At 41.0% G+C, this 17,647-nt stretch overlaps 1 protein-coding gene across 2 annotated transcripts in view; it reads left to right on the top strand.

The window, feature by feature from the left end:
- Positions 1–2,032: 2,032 nt before the first annotated feature.
- kcnd3 (potassium voltage-gated channel, Shal-related subfamily, member 3) overlaps positions 2,033–17,647 on the top strand; it is a 505,116-nt gene continuing 489,501 nt past the window's right edge. Inside the window, exon 1 of one of the 2 annotated variants that reach the window (XM_051924424.1) lies at positions 2,033–2,249. The gene's annotated coding sequence lies outside the window, so the exon portion shown is untranslated. The remainder of the gene's footprint in view (positions 2,250–17,647) is intronic. The other variant, XM_028796407.2, reaches the window with a different exon arrangement.

The following is a 17,647-nucleotide window of genomic DNA, read 5'->3' as shown; positions in this document are numbered from 1 at the left end:
CTTGCCCACCCCTGGTTTAGATGGCAAAAATGGTTCCGCCAAGCCAAACCCTTAAATCCTTTTCAGCTGAATGTCCCCCATCTTGTATTTACCCAGAAGCCTCTCTCTCGGATTTGGCGCAAATAAATCAGTGCCACGATACTCAACCGGAATGTTCAAGCAAATTATAGAAAAAAACCTGATCTAAATCCGTTAAGTCGTTCTATTGTGAAAACCGGACAGATGGACAGACAGACAGACAGACAGACAGACAGACAGACAGACAGACAGACAGACAGACAGACAGACAGACATTGGATTTTATATGTATAGAGATGTTGCTGTGGCCCAAATGTAGCACTAAACTCCATTTTCCAAGAGTTTCCCTGTCCCAAGCCTTCTCCAAGTCTTCTATGTTGCCTCCTCCATGTCTGCCAGCCCTCCAATTGTAGTGTCATTCACAAGTTTACTGACTGTACCCAGTAACAATCTCATTCATTTAAATGACAAAAAGTAACAGTCCAAGGACAGACCACCTGAGGGACTCCACTGATGACCTCACTCCACATGATGCTTTCTCCTCTTATCTGTACTCTTTATCTGCTGCCAACTCGAGATCCAGCATAACATCTAACATACCTAATGTGGCATTCTCAAACCCGTGGTCAGGTGGTGTCCTTTGCAGTTTCCACAGAGTCGAAGAAAGGGGGTATTTGGTGGGTGGTTCAGTTTTCGCAAAGTCAACAAGCTTTTTCAGAACACCAAAATGTAAGGGGCAAGGACTGGGCTTGTGGACATCTTTTGCAGAGGGGGTTAGAAGCTGAAGTCCATTGGACAGGTAAAGGAGGGGGCTCAGATTGATAAGGGGCTGGACCCCTGACATCAGGAGTTAAAGCCTGAAGCACCCCACCCCCACCCCACCTCTAACAGTGCCACTGGGGCCATGATGCAGGGTTAGGGAGGGTGGAGCCTACTCAGGCAGCACTAGACACAATTAATAAGCAGCGTTAATAGGACACCAGGTCCTTGTGGAGCCAACTCACTCTCTCTCTCTCTCTCTCTCACACACACACACACACACACACACACTTAACCTAACCTCCTTGTCCTTGAGAGTACAGGCAGCCACCAGAGTACCTGTAAGACAAGACACAGGGAGAACATACAAGATCCACAGTGACAATAACCTGTGCCCATGGACACAGACTCCATGAGGCAGGTGGCAGTATACTCTTCAAAATAAAAGTCCCGAGTGTTTTCTTTAGAGTGATGCCCATAGGGCAAGCATTTGTGGTCCCCAAAGGAACCTTCCATAAAAAGAACCTTACATTTATATCAGATCCATATCTGGTTCCATCAAAAAACCATGACTAGATTGTAACAGTTTTTGTAAAACAGCACCGGGTTCCCTCATTTTAAAAGGATTCTTACTGCATACAATAACGTCGGTTGAGTTTGAGATTTCTTGATCCGTCATATCCTGCTAGGCAGCCCAGGGCAGTCTCACCAGCATCATAGGCCACAGGGCAAGAGTTTGATAGCAAAACAGAAACATACATAGGCATCAGAAACATTGTGGGCCCCTATGCTCCTGGGGCCTCCAGCCAGTGCCCATTGTGCCCACATGTGAAGGTGGCCCTTAGCCTTCAAGACATTACAGATTTCTGTTTTGTCTGCATATTCTGCGAACATTTTCAAAGCCCACGGGATCAAATTCAGCTCAAACCTGCTGGCATATTTGATACCTGATTAATCAATAAAATATTCGTCCTTGATTGACTATTTATGATTCAGTCTAAGGGAACGGCACAGCTAATTAATCTGTTCTTTACCGGCGCTATACACTAACACGAGACACAGGTAATGAATATCCAAGCAAGGGCTGCGTTGTATCGTATCGTATTGTATTTCTAATTATTTCATAAATCAGAACGCCTTCGCGGCTTCTTCATGTTTCCTGTCCGTTAGATCATCGCGTCAAAACTTTTCAATATTCCGATATAAAAGTTACGTAGATTTCGAGCAGAGGGCGAGCCAACAGCCACATCAAAAGTGCGCATGATTTGTCCGTGAGTGATTCACTTTTATTTATCGCCAGACGATTTGTCATTCGCTCATCTGTATTTTTAAAAACGAGAACGAGTTTTCCATTTTTTTCTTTTCTGTATTCTGCCATTGGTTTCCGCGTCGCCTGGGGAGGAACTGGAATGACAATGGGCGACCTTCTTTTTTGTTTCGACGGAAAGAAGGCCGATGGAGACGGAGCTCAGGTATGTATGTCATTGGGCCACATTAGCCATGCAGCGTCAGGTTCCGAGTCGATCTCTCTCCCCCCCCACCCCCCCTCCTCCGCACAGATGCGCGTAATCGCCGGGTTTCTTTGTGAACGCGCACAGCCTGAGCGTTATGTGCGAGGGAGGGGATGATAAACAGGAGAGAGGAAGAGAGCGAGCGTGGAAAAGAGAGAGAGAGAGAGAGAGAGAGAGAGAGAGAGAGAACGTACGAGCACACCTCGCAGAGTCTCCCACTTAACGCTTCTCGTCCACAGCGCATTCACCGAGGAGGCATCACAGCAGCTCCCAGCTGAGCTAGGGACCCGTCCCAGCTAATGAAGCCGAGCGAGCGAGCGCCGCCGCCGCCGCCGGGCTCTGGCATGCTCCGCTATCGCCTGCCAAGCCAGGGGACAAGGCGCTCTCTTTTATCCCAGTTTCTCATCTGATGAATTAATCCTTCTGTGGCCCGCTCCCTGAATCTCGCCGCCACCACCACCCCCTTCCCCTCCACTGCCACCTTTCCCTCCTTCCTTCTGGTTCGTCACATTATTTGGATTTGACCCGACCAGCTCGAGCGGGACTCACCGGGGTGCCTGCGGCGCGCCTTCTTGCGGGCTGCCCTTTATTCTGGAGGTGAGTGACAGAGGGTCTTTCTTCTTTCTTTCTTTCTTTCTGTACTTTCTTTCTTTTCTTTCTTTCTATCTTTCTCTTCTTTTCTTTCTTTCTTTCTAAATGTTGCTGTTATTACTGTCTCCACGAAAATGACCCACTGTTCTCGCCTTTTCTTTTACGATTTATCCTCCACACATGTAAAAGTCACCATTTTAAGTCCTTGTCTTTTCTTTACTTATTTCGCCGCCTCTGTCTTATCTTCGGAAGACACCTTCGTCATTCGTCGCCTGTCATTGTTTATATATATATATATTATATATATATATATATATATAACTATATATTTATATATTATATATATTATATATATATTTATAATCATTTGCTTAGTTTACCGTCGTCTTCCTCTCTTGTACCCACTATTATTTACTCATTTATTTCCAGTTTTCATGACGTCCTTCAATTTCTGTCTCTTCTCTTTGTATTTATCGTTGGAGGTCAAACGCGATTTCTTTTCAATTAACTTTTTTTTTTCAATCCCGGGATTTAGTGAATATTTAGCGACTAAAGAGATCTGTAATTAAAAGCAACGATGCGCTGCTAATCGGCTCAGAAGGAGTTAAAGCACGAGGCATCCTTTATTATTAATATATATATATATATATATATATATATATATATATATATATATATATATATTTTTTTTTTTTTTTTCAGTAGCTGCTTCTCAGCCCACACTCGGGTGTCCTCTTTTTGTTATTGGTGGGGTTTCTACTTGTTTTGTTTCTAACGAGCGATCTGCGAGGTAGCTGACAACTTGGGATTGTTGACTCTGTTCGAGGTGAAAACCGCAAACTGGGGCAGCGCGACCGTTGAGAAGATAGCATGTAGCTTCAATTGGCAAATAAAAGTGCGCCCTTAGAATGGTGATTTTTGTTTTCTGAGGAAGGTGAAGTGTGAGCATCCTGAAGTTTACCTGAAGCGCACCGAGGTTGCTGGTGGAGGGGGGGAGCGCCGAGACAGGAGAGCCAGCGCGCCTCTGCTCTCCGTGCCTACACGACGTGCTGCGCTGGGTGCGAAGGTGCAAAGCCATTACATCGGCAGTCCGGTAGGCAGTCATTCTCTGGGGCACTGCCAGCTTTCACTTGCTATTTTGTTGGGGGGTTGGGAGTGGGGGGGTCTTACGGCTGTTTTCTTCAGAGTGTTGACTCAACAGGTGAAAGCGCGAAAAAAGGGATGAGCCCGACAGCGGCACGAATGGACAACCAAAAAAAGTCCGTCTAGCGGATTGAATATGGCAATTTTAAAACGGGAGGTGCGGGGTTTGTTCAAAATACATTTAGAAATAACGTATTCATAAATATAGCGCACTTACAGTAAAGGTTTAAGTAAGAGAAAGTGAAAACAAGGATAAATATCTATTCATTTTAACGCAATTACATCCTGCATTATTCAACGCGCAGATTAACCGTAACCATAACGTGCTTTGCGCATCATATCCAACACATCGTCGGACTTAACGCTCGGTATTTATGTTATCTCCGCAGATGAAAAGGCGATTAGCTCTCCTCCGCGCACTTCATTGTGCTGTTCACCCTACGAAGTGCTCAACTGTGTTTATGTGCTGGTTACATAAAATACACGCGGGCACAAACAGTTGGCAACAGTCACCATTCGCGTTCATTGAGGGCCACGGGCCCCATGAAGAATCTTCGGGCAATCAAACCTGCCAGCCCATCGTAGGGCCCACTCACGCACACAGCCCTGCTTAAAGTCTGCACGGTAATCGATCAGGGAAGTCTTCGGGGGACGTGGCAGGAAAACCCGAATACCCGCAGAAAGCAACCTACACACACACAAGCACACGCACACGCTCGCGAGCGCGCGCCCGCACACAAGGGGAGACAAGTTCACCTAAAAGACGAGCACAGGACCCAAGATCAGTGACACCGCGGCTCTGACAGACGTGCAGACCCAGGTTTTGTATTGACTCCGTGCATTGTGATCCGCCGTGAAACGCGCACTAGACAATGAAAAAAGAATAAATGTGTGCATAAATGATTCAGTATTGTTAGAACTTGTCTCAGACCAGGCGCTCATTAGCGCCTAATCACAGAGTGACTGCAGGACTGCCATGATCGCCACTCCGGTTCACAGCAGAAGGGATGGCAATGATCAAGAGTCACAATAATCTCAATCAATCGCTTTATGGAATGACAACAGTTTGGATACTGATACGTGTGCACAGATGACAGCGTGGCTTCGATTTAACCAGCTGTCAAGATCTTTTGACGATCCTTAATTTGCTCGGTCATAAGCAGTGACGATCAGAATATGTATCATATAGCGCCTTTATCTATCTATCTATCTATCTATCTATCTATCTATCTATCTATCTATCTATCTATCTATCTATCTATCTATCTATCTATCTATCTTTGTTTTTATCTTTCCATCCATCCCACATACTGTCCTTCAGATCTATTCGTCTATCACACAGTAGTATACTGTATACAAACAAAGCCTTCGATATCTGCCTATCTAGACACATCCACACATATAAATTTTTAATTAGTGTTAAATAACATACACACACACGCACACACATACACATATATATATGCTAGCAGAAGCACCCACCATTGCAGAGAATTCAGAAAGTATTCAGACCCCTTCACTTTCTGCATGTTGTACTATGTTGGAGCAAGTCACTCATTTATGCATTCAGTATAAAAATAATTTCACCATTTTCATTTACCTATAATTACGTGTACACATATCCACATATCTGCATGTATATTATATATAATATATATATACAGCATATATATATATATATATATATATATATATATATATATATATATATATATATATATATATATATATAGTTTACTGTCAAATAAATGCAAAGAGTACGCGACACGTGTTTCGCCCTCATTCTGGGCGAAACACGTGTCGCGTACTCTTTGCATTTATTTGACAGTAAACTATTTCAACCATTCTATGATCTGCTCCTCACAAACTGAGGGCACCGTGGCGGATGTTAGCAGATTGCTGGCCAACCACAAGCGTTACCTGGTAGGTAACCACCCATACAATCAGATTGCGACACAGACTTCGAATGCCGTGAATATATATATATATATATATATATATATATATATATATATATTATATATATATATATATACTGAGATGGGTTGGCACCCTGTCCAGGATTGGTTCCTGCCGTGTGCCCTGTGTTGGCTGGGATTGGCTCCAGCAGACCCCCATGACCCTGTGTTCGGTTTCAGCGGTTTGGAAAATGGATGAATGGATGGATATATATATATATATATATATATATATATGCAGCTGGAGATCCACAAAGGGATCATAAAGTAGTTTTATTCCTGAGCTTTCAGCCGCTGCCAGGGGTCTTCATCAGAGGATAATGCTTGGACTTACAAGAATCAAAGGCAATATATAGCAAAACATTACGTTTGAGGTGGCTAAGTCAGTGTGATCAGGATGGTGGGGTATTTGGTGTACAGTTTATTTATTATGAACATGTTCTTCTTAAGTTTGCATATGCTGGATATATTGCCTTTGACTCTTGTAAGTCTAAGCATTATCCTCTGATGAAGACCCCTGGCAGCGGTTGAAAGCTCAGGAATAAAAACTACTTTATGATATGTGATTCATTCTTCTCCCTTTGTGGATCTCCAGCTGCAAATATGCAAACCGTATCACAGACCTTCTCTTCCATATATAATTCAGTATATATACTGTATTATAATATAAATATATTTAAATGGATACATTTGGCATTTTTGCCCATCAAGCTACACTCAGTAACCCATAATGACAAAGTGACGTGTCTTCAGAAAGGTACATTTGTTCAAAATCAAAACTTGAAGTCTCTCTTTCAGAGAAGTTTAATTCACACCCTTAATTCAGCAGTCTGTAGAAGCCCCTTTAGCAGCACTTCCAGCATTGACTCTTCCTGGTCAGTCTCCACAAGCTTGGCCCCCCTTGTTCAGGCAGTTTGTTCCCTTTGTTGCTGGCAGATCCTCTCGAGCTCCTCCAGACTGGGTGAGCAGCGTCTGTGGATGGCCATCTTCAGGTCTCTGCATGCGTGTTCAATGGAGTTTAGGTCGGGGCTTTGGACGGGCTACTCAAGCCCACGTGGAGAGTTGCACTGAAGCCACTCCAGCATTGCCTTGGCTGGATGCTTTGGGTGACTGTGGTAGCGAAAGGTGGTCTGTCACCCCAGAATGAGGTGGCATGCACTTTGGAGAAGTTTTTTTTTGTTTTCTGTTTTTCCAAGGACCTCCTCTCTGTATTTGGCCACATTCATCCTTCCTTCAGTTCTGACCAGTCTCATCCTTGCCACTGAGAAGAACATAACGCTTGCCGTTTCTGCCCAACAAGTTCAATTTTTGTCTCCTGAGCTCTCGGAATTCTTTAAACTGTCAAATGCCTTTTTCTCCAGACTGGCAAATCTTGATGGAGTGCTGGTGAGATGGCCGTCCTTCCAACAATTTGTTCCTTCTCAGCAGGGGACTTCTGAAGTCCCTTTAAGAGTGATCAGTGACTTCTTGTTCACCTCCCAGACCAAGGCCCTTCTTGCCCGGTTACTCAGTTTGAACAGACAGCCAACTCCAGAAAGAGTCCTGGTGGTCTGAAACGTCTTCCATTTCAACATGAACAAGGCCACTGTGCTACTGGGGACATTCAAAGCTGTTGAAGTGGTTTGATCCCCTTGCCCTGATCTTCTTTGCCTCGGCACAATTTGATTGCAGAGGTCTACAGAGAGTTCCTTGGGCTTCACGGTTTGTATTTTTGTTTTTTGTTCTGACATGCAGTGTGAACTGTAGGACCCTTCTATACACCGGTAGACGTGTCCTTCCAAACGATGTCCGATCAACTCCATCCCTATCCCATTCTAGACACCTTCTCAAACGGGATGGGCCTGACCACAGTTTGGAGTGCCATGGTAAAGGCTTAGGGTTATTATGGCGATTAGGGCTTAATGGTGAAAGACATTTTATACTGAAAGTGTAACACTGAGTGAGTCTTGGCATTGGAGTCAGCAGCCTTGTGGCCCAAAGTCCAGCACCACTCTGACACGTATGTGGTGGTGGAAAGTGTCTACGTTTATTACGCACAACGTGAATTTAAACGCCATATAAAAAAGTATTGTTATCAGACTGATGAGGGTTCTGCCTGTCTTGGTTTGTGTATCTGCGTCTGTATATTCCGACATTATGACATGTACAAAGCCACGCTGTTGGAAACTTTCCCCAAATTCTCTCTCATCAGCCCATTTTTATCATCCTTATACAGTAATGGCAATGACAAATGCATGCATGTTTAATAAAGTTTTACTGTAGTGCTACTGGTACCCGGTCTCACTCCTCCTCCTCCTCCCGTTCATCCAGCTGTCTGGTGGCTGGTGCTCTTCACTCTTTAGCTTTTATGGAGGAAGCTGCCTGAATCCGTTAAGGCTTCTGCAAAACTGTCTCCTCTGAAAAATCCATCGTCTCTACTGCCGGGCATTTAAGAATTCACAGTGATTGATCCCCACCCATCGTATCCCCCGACTGCCGCCGAGTCCTTTTTTTATCTTCTTTTATTATTCTGTCCAACTGAGTTACTTGTTTTCCATTGTGATGTTTTATTGTTAGGATGTACCTCCTGAGGGCACCCTGCTTTAAGTGAGCCCCACGCCAAAAACATCTCAGCGTTGTCCGGACCTCGCGGACCCCAGTGCAGGCAGGCAGACAGTCACTTGTGCCCACCTCGAGAGGGGTACAAGACTACCGGAGAGCCCATAGACAGACCCCCCCCCCCCCAACACCCATTCACATGTGAAGCCGGCAATCATAGTCAACGCTACACAGACTGTGATGGAGCCACACGTGATTTGAACTAAAGCTCTGGAGGGGCTAAGATGGCAGTGGTAGGCACTGTATTATCATCACCAGTATTATTGTTATGATGATGATAAAACATAATAATTAACCCTGGACAAAGTGCTAATCCATGACAGAGTATAATAATAATAATAATAATAATAATAATAATAATAATAATAATAATAATTTTTCCATTCATTTTTAAACCCATTTAATCCAGTTCATGGTAACAGGTGACTTTAGTCCATTCTGCTGATCAAACTGGGCAGAAGGCAAGAACTAAAACACCACAAGGCGATTTATTATTATTATTATTATTATTATTATTATTATTATTATTATTATTATTATTATTATTATTATCATCTATCCAATAATCCATTTGTTTTAAATCAATTTTAATGAATTTAATCTAGTTCAGGGTAACAGTGGACTTTAGCCTACTCAGACCAAATTCAGCATAAGACAGGACTAGCCCAACACAAGGTAATTATTTATTCATATATTATTATTATTAATAATAATATTAATAATAATATTATTATTATTACCTGTCCAAAGATCCATTTTTGAACTGATGTCATTTAGGCTGACGTAACACAGTTCTGGAGCCTAGTCAGTCCAAGAAAATTATTAACCCTGGATAAAGTGCTAATCCATGACAGGGTATAATAATAATAATAATAATAATAATTTTTCCATCCATTTTTAAACCCATTTAATCCAGTTCATGGTAACAGGTGACTTTAGTCAATTCTGCTGATCAAACTGGTTAGAAGGCAAGAACTAAAACACCACAAGGCGATTTATTATTATTATTATTATTATTATTATTATTATTGTTATTATTATTATTATCTATCCATTAATCCATCTGTTTTAAATCAATTTTAATGAATTTAATCTAGTTCAGGGTAACAGTGGACTTTAGCCTACTCAGACCAAATTCAGCGTAAGACAGGACTAGCCCAACACAAGGTAATTATTTATTCATATATTATTATTATTATTATTATTATTATGATTAGAAGTAGTTGTAGTGTTAATAATAATAGTAATAATAATACATATCTGTAGATCTGTCCTTGAATCCATTTAATTTAGGTTTGGGTAACAGATGGCTGGAGCCTATTCAGTCCAAATTAGACACAAAAAATAATTAACTCAGGACAAAGTGCTAATCTAATTAGTGAATGTGAATTTCCCATTGGGATTAATAAAGTATCTATCTATCTATCTATCTATCTATCTATCTATCTATCTATCTATCTATCTATCTATCTATCTATCTATCTATCTAATTGGTATTATTATTATTATTATTATTGTTAATAATAATCCTTTTTTAAATTTGCTTATTTTAAATTTAGGGTCATAAGGGTAGTTGCTTCATGTGGCAATGCCACCTGCAAAGTAGGAAGCAAATCTGGATAGGGCTCATATTATTATTATTATTATTTATTATTTATTATTATTATCTATTCATCAGTTCACCCATCCATCCATTCTAAACCTATTAGTCAGGTTCAGGGTACCAGAACCTATTCAGACCAAACTATTGGGGTGATTTATGACTTTGTGAACTATTATTATTATTATTATCTATCCATTGATACATATTTGAAAACTGCACTATTCCAAGTTTAAGACGGACTCTCTCCCAGATGCAAAAGGCACTCGCCAGATGCCTGCCCTGGGGGTTTTGAGGGGGTTGCCCAGCTGTAGCTGTAGTGTTGTTAATCTAAAGTACCCTTCCTTCATCTATGTCACCTACTTACCCAGGGCAGGGTGGCAGGTAAAGTGGCACATACCTGAGAACAGTCCAATCAGAATTGACAGGAACTAAAGCCTTTCTTCTTCTTCTTCTTCTTGATGTGTTTTTGTAAACCTAATGAATTCATCTTTAGGTTTATCAGAGCCCGAGTCTCTCCCGGCAGCATCAGGAACTAATTCTGTGAGGGCCTTTAATATTATTATTATTATTATTATTATTAATATTATTAGGATGAGTTTTTCTAGGTGTTTAATCCCAGCAGAGTGGGGCGTCTGCTCTTCCTTATGCAGCCTCAGGCGGTGGCAGGAGTCGCGCTCAGGTGCTCAGGCGCTCCCTTCATTAAATGGCCGTTGCTGTTTCGGAGTATTCATTGTGCTCTTTGAACCCGTCTGATTGTTGTCTTTTTAGTCTTCCATGCAGCCGGAGCCTCTCCTTTCAGCTTTAGGCACGAGCCCTGGGTGTCTTTATCATTATCGCTACTAATATTGTAATTGTTGCGCACCCGTCTCCATACGTGTGGGGTGAGGCTGTCAGTTTCAGTGTGCCTTTACTTTTCTGTCTCCTTCTACGCTGAGATCATTTCCCCTGTGCCTGCCATATCAATTTTTCATCAGTTTGTGTTTTTGCCGTTCACACAGCAGAGAGGCTGACTGGCTGAGTGACCTGCGGTGTCTTTTAAACATTTTTGCTTATGCTGAACATTAAAGCTTTGGCATGTCTAGATTAGTCAGGGTGGTGGAGGGCACCATACTTGCAGTCCGGGGTGCTGTGGTGCTGAGGGTCCATTCAAAGGCATTATGTGTGGTGACTTGTTTTTAATTGACTTTCTTGTTTTATTACAGTTAGACGTAGTGTACTAAATCTTATTCCCTTATCCTGCCCATTTAGACAGCAAAGTAAATGAAAGATTTAAAATGAAGTTGTCACTCAGAACTACCGAAAAATGCCAAAGGAGCAGAGCTCACTCAGATGAGCGTAGCTGATTCTACTTTGGAGTAGGAGGGCTCAGTGGCACAGAGGTTTGCGCTGCTGCCTTCAGCTCTCGGGTGGTTTTCTGTGTGGAGCTGACATGTTCTCCATTGGGTGTAAGTTGTTGTGGTTGTAACAGACCTCAATAACACCTCTGAGAGGGCACTTCCTTAATAAAGTGCAGGTGCAGTCACTAAATAAAGGTCCCTAGGTGGGGAAAAAAAATATCAAAGTGAAACAAAGCCTGTGGTCACCCCCCGTACAAAGCTGTTCTATTTACCTAAAATGGGTTGGAATCGAAGTAGTCATCATAGACCTCAGCATTAACGTTTACAGTGCACCGTCTGTTGGAATGTTTTTTGTAATGCATGTAGTAACAAAAATGAATTGCATTTGTCATTCCAAAAGATGACACATCACACACATTTGTAGTAATAACATAATTGCATTTGTCATTCCAACAGATGGCACCTCACAAACAGTTTGTGGTAATAAAATGACTGCATTTGTCATTCTAACAGATGGCACATCACAGACATTTTATAGTAATGAAATGATTGGATTTGTCATTCCAACAGATGACGTATCACACAGATTTTGTAGTAAAAAAAGATTGCATTTGTCATTCCAACATATGGCACATCACAAACATTTTGTGGTAAAAAAAATAACATGAACACCCATACTAAATGGCATATAACAGAAACATACAATATGCATTGCATCTGTCATCCCAACGGATGGTGCATTATAGACATGTGTAGTAATAAAATGCACTGCACTTGTCTTTGTATTAACACTGATTTTATGTATCCCATACCAAATGGCATATAACAAATGGACATGAAGGAAAGCAGTTTTAATATGTGTGTGGTGTAGTGGGTAAGGCTTTGGACTTCCAAACCTGAGATTGTGGGTTCAAATCCCACCCACACTGCCCCTGTGTGACCATGAGCAAAGTCACTTGACCTGCCTGTGCTCCAATTGGAAAAACAAAAGAAATGTAACCAATTGTATCATAAATGTTGTAAGTCGACTTGGATAAAGGCATCAGCCAGATAAGCAAATGTGGTGTGCCATCTGTTGGATTTTTTATTATCTGTACAACAGTGCATTCCAACAGATGGTGCAATACAAATGTTAATGCTGAAGTCTACATTGATTACTTAGATTTTAACCCATGTTAGACAGAGAGCACAGCTAGTAATGCATAAATAACATACAAAAAATAAATAATATACAATTTACTACCCATTTAAGATGGGTTGAAATCTAAGTAATCAGAGTAGACTTCAGTATTAACATTTGCAGTGTACCATTTATTGGAATGTATTTTCTAATGCATGTAGCAATACAATGTATATCATTTCTCATTCCAATAGATGGCGCCTCTTAAACATTAACACTGCTTTTACGAATCCAGTACCAAATGGTATATCACAGAGACATGCAGTATGTATTGCATTTGTCATTCCAACACATGAGACATCATAAACATTTGTAGTAATAAAATGCATTACCTCAAATGGGTTTAATGTGCCATCTGTTGGAATGACAAATGCAGTCATTTTATTACTACAAAGGTTGGTGATGTACCATTTGTTGAAATGACAAATGCAATGCATACTGCATGTCTCTGTTATATATTATTTGGTACCTGATTCGTAAAAGCAGTGTTAATGCTTAAGAGGCACCATCTATTGGAATGGGAAATGCAATGCATGTTTAAACACACTGATTGCAGTTACCAATCCTGCTAGAACAGAGCGTAACACATAACATACTCAAAGTCATAAAATTACCAGCTGAAAAAAAGAAAGAAATGAATCAGGAAATGGAACTGCAAGCAAAAAGGGGGAAAAACAAAATAACAGCCTTTGAAACGAGGAGAAAGTCAAAATCTAAATCTGTTTAACTTTTGAACATTAAACCCAAAAATGCTAAACAGAATTTGCAGTCAGAAGTCATATGTAAAGACTCGTTTCTTTTGAGTGATTTCAGTTTGTACTTATTGGTAAGAATTCACAAATAACACCCACAAAGTTGGAAATGGAAGCTGGAGCGCCGTCTCTTTAAAATCTGACTGGACGATGATGTCACGTGGGAGCCCCAGAGTGCTGTGGACACCTAGAGTGTCTCGGGATTATTGGGAGCACCGAAATGTGTGTGGGTTTATTATCAATAATTAAATGGAAAATATTTTCCGAGTTTTGCGAGTAGTAAAGAGGAAATATGTCATTCCCAAAGTGCTGTGAGCTGAATTACAGGTAAGACCTTTAAGTCAAATGCACAGCATTGTGGGAACGGTATTTCTCCGTTTTACTATGGGCGCCGCCTTTCAAGGAAGTATCAGCTAATAATATTTTAGATAAACTTGCACACATTTTGTACGTTTTGACCATTGGAATAGATATCTGACATGTGAATTATGCAACATGAGTTACGTGAGATTTGTTTTCTTTTTACCTTGGACATTTTCACATTATTTGCCGTTCGACTATTTCAAGGTGTACGTTATCTACAAAAACGTGAGAGAAAAAACATTCTCAGCCACCACTACAAGCCACACGGGGTAAGTGACATTTTTTAAATATTATTATGGGTGAAGTACCCCTATAATGAGTCAACAGTAAAGTATATAAAGTAAAAAGAGCAGGAAATCCATAATGCGCTGTTGCAGCTACGCCAGCAGGCGTGAAGACTCCACATGTTGCCGTTGCAGTGCAGTGTAGTATTGCGGTGTAGTCATTACGTATCTTTTTCTTTTTTTTTTGTATGATATTTATAACACACACTGTGCTGTACTGCCTAGTAGTTGTTAAATATTCGACTGTACGTTATTGGTGAGGCTTATGGTCAACGGTCCAGTTTTCAGAGGTGAGCCCACGAGCCCAAAATTTGCAGATTTTCCCCCACGCCGGCGTCCAGCGCCTCAACCCCCGTGAATTGTAATGGGATAACTGTAATTCGATTATCGACACCGTGTCGTAATAATGGGCGATTCACAAATGTATCGTTCGTTTTGATCGATTCTTTTCGGTGAATGAAATTTCACTTCGTTAATACAAACGAATCAGTTCCACGAAGTTCAACTGAAGTGCTGAAGCGCATGCGTGTCCCGCCTGAGTCCACTCTTACAGTCAAAGCGCATGTGCAGGGTCTCGCCGAGTCACTTGCCCAAGAGGCTGACTCTCATTCATTGGAAACGGCAACGAATTAAACAATTCTCATTCACTTGTGGTTTTTGTAACGAATTGTCTTATTAAAATCATACATCTTAAATGACCTATGCTTTGTTTGCAGAAATAAAACAGGAAAAAATGAATTTTAGTGTTAAATGTATAATCCATTATTTATACTGAGTGATTCTAATGGGCGAGGCTCCGAGTCGTGATGTATTACGGTCTTAATAAAGAAGCAATCCAAACGAAACAAAGATCACAGTATTCCTGGATAAATGTACGGACGAGTGCAACAGATTGAAGCATGGCGCTCTTTCTACTTTTATTTATGGATGAACTGGATGACCGTGAGATCAGTGAAGGTGATGTCCAGCAAGATAGGGCAACCTGTCACACGTCAGTTCGCAGCATGGCACACATTGAATCATATTTTGGCAATCGGGTCATTTCAAAGGGACTAAAAGGAAAGGGCAAGCCTCGAACACTGGAACAATTACAGCGAAACACTGAACAGGAATCTGCTGCCATCACCCCTACAATGCTTGCGGATACCTTAGCCAATATGGAGCGCGGTGTCGATCTGCGTTTGCAAGAAGGAGGCGACCATGTTCAACACCAAATGTGATTGGATCGTTTACACATCCATCAAGGTACGCACTGTAATTATCGTTTCATTCACTTTATTATTACGTGAGTAACGCATCATAACTCGGGGCCCGCCCATTAGAATCCTATCTATCTATCTATCTATCTATCTATCTATCTATCTATCTATCTATCTATCTATCTATCTATCTATCTATCTATCTATCTATCTATCTATCTATCTATCCTTTCACCTCCATCTATCCATGATATAGTGCCTTATCTGTCTTATCATATAGTGCTCTATCCTGATTTAATGGCTCCCTATTAGCAATAAGGTGCACATGACAAAGGAGCCAGCAGTTCTCCATCTAATGTGATGCCATTGACATCTGTGTGTGTTCATCATGCACTATTTAGTTTAATAAAACACTTAAGAGAAAAGTGTGACAGACTGAAAAAGATCCGTTTTAGGCTTCAAATCATTTAGATTATATCCTTAGAAAGGAAAAAAAATCTATAATGTAAGAACCTATCACTGCAGACTGACTAGGCATAAAATTAAATAAGGTCTGAGATCGGCAAGGAATGGTTTCTAAATTTGAATGGCAAACAAATCATTATGAATGGCATGATTCTCATTCACTTGCGATTCTGTAACCAAATGTCTTATTTGAATTATGTACCCATGCTCAGCGTATGGACAATGGCGAAAGAAGTAAGTGTTAAATGTATATTTAATTAAATATGTTACATACTATGCTTAATTATATTATATTATAACTAGACAAAGAGCCCGTTTTGACAATGTAAGATGAAACGGGCACGAGTTTATGTCAGCAGTGCATGAAGAACAAGTGATAAGTAACGAAGAAGTTGTTTTGTAATGATTGTAGTCCGCTTTACTCATTACTGTACAGGCTTGTACTGTTAGTTGATGAATTTTCCATGCCTATAGTATAATATTGAATGATGAATGTTCCTGTACAATATGGAATAGTAATAAGTATAAGCACCACAAACCTGATATAAGTGTATTGAATGAATGCGTAATTGAATCAGAATGCGTAATTAGGCCACGAGCTGTAGTCGAAATCGCTTTTAAGGCTTCTAGAGCTTTAATCAAAGTCGCCTTTCTCTTTGAATTATTGCGGCCGTAAATCCGCCGCCTGCCGCGATGTTGGGGGTTGGATGTCGGTCTCGTAAGGTTTTTCGGGCAGCTGCGCAGAAGGCGACTGCGCATTTGGCTTCAGACAGACGTGAGTGAGTGAGTGAGTGAGGAGGCAGGCGAATTATGAATTAAGATTACTAGGTGGCTCCGCCTCCCTGCTTGCTTCGCTCACCCATCCCCTGTGTTTGGTTATCCGGATATACAATTTAAAGATAAAGAGATTGTTATTTTCGTGGGAATTGTTACATATGCCTTATTTTCACTTTTACTTTAAAAGTTTAGTAAAAACAATATTTGGAATTAACTTTTTTTCAAGATCGCATTGAATTTTGATTCCGTGTTTGGACTTGCATCGTGACAACGCAAAGTATAACTGTCCGTGAGTGAATATCGTTTCTTTCTCTCTTATAAATAAAATGACTTTTTTCAAATTTTATCCGTGCTCTTTCTTCTTCACTTTGTCGTTGACATGTCATCTAGAACGTATAAAATTATTGTCCTGATAAAATTTATAAGAGCTGAGAGCGCAGGAAGTGTGTCTGACAACAGCATTCACACGACTGAGAGGTGAGATGACGGTGGTCTTGTTTGAAAATAAAGTAGGACGTGACTTGAAAGAATCTCACGAGACTTCATACCGCGCCAGCGTTTTTTGGAATCTTTTAATTCTCGCTGCCAACACGAATTAGGCGATCTACAAGTCTCCGACTTAAAGGTTAAATCTGAATAATATATTCAATCTCTTTTTGCTGTTCCGTTATTTCACAGAGTAATAATTTCCGTTTGTTTGCGCTAATGCGATTTTTACTATCAGTTTTTTGTGACTTTGGAATTTTCCTACTTCCATTATCTCTGACCTGCTCTGCATGTGTACCGCGCCAACATTTTTAATTCTTTACGACGTTCTACTCTACTCTTTGTCATTTATTTCCGGCCCCAGACGTGGTTAAATCTCTTTTTTACGGGACATATAACGCTGCTCACGTTGTAAAGGAGGGAGGGTGGTAGGGCTGAACACATACTAAGGAGATGCAGTCGGATCAGCTGCTGCCGAGCTGCGTGTTCTGCTTGTCGCGCTATGCATCGATCATTTTAAAGCCTGTACAGCTGCTGTCCTTTTGTCTCACGTTAAAGTGTCTCTTGCGTGACGTCAAAGTGTCTTCTGAGAAGATCAGCGTCTCGTCTCCCTCCCAAGGTTC

Source organism: Erpetoichthys calabaricus, chromosome 3 (assembly GCF_900747795.2).
Source record: "Erpetoichthys calabaricus chromosome 3, fErpCal1.3, whole genome shotgun sequence".
Taxonomy (NCBI): domain Eukaryota; kingdom Metazoa; phylum Chordata; class Cladistia; order Polypteriformes; family Polypteridae; genus Erpetoichthys; species Erpetoichthys calabaricus.
This window is presented reverse-complemented; position numbering and strand designations above follow the sequence as displayed.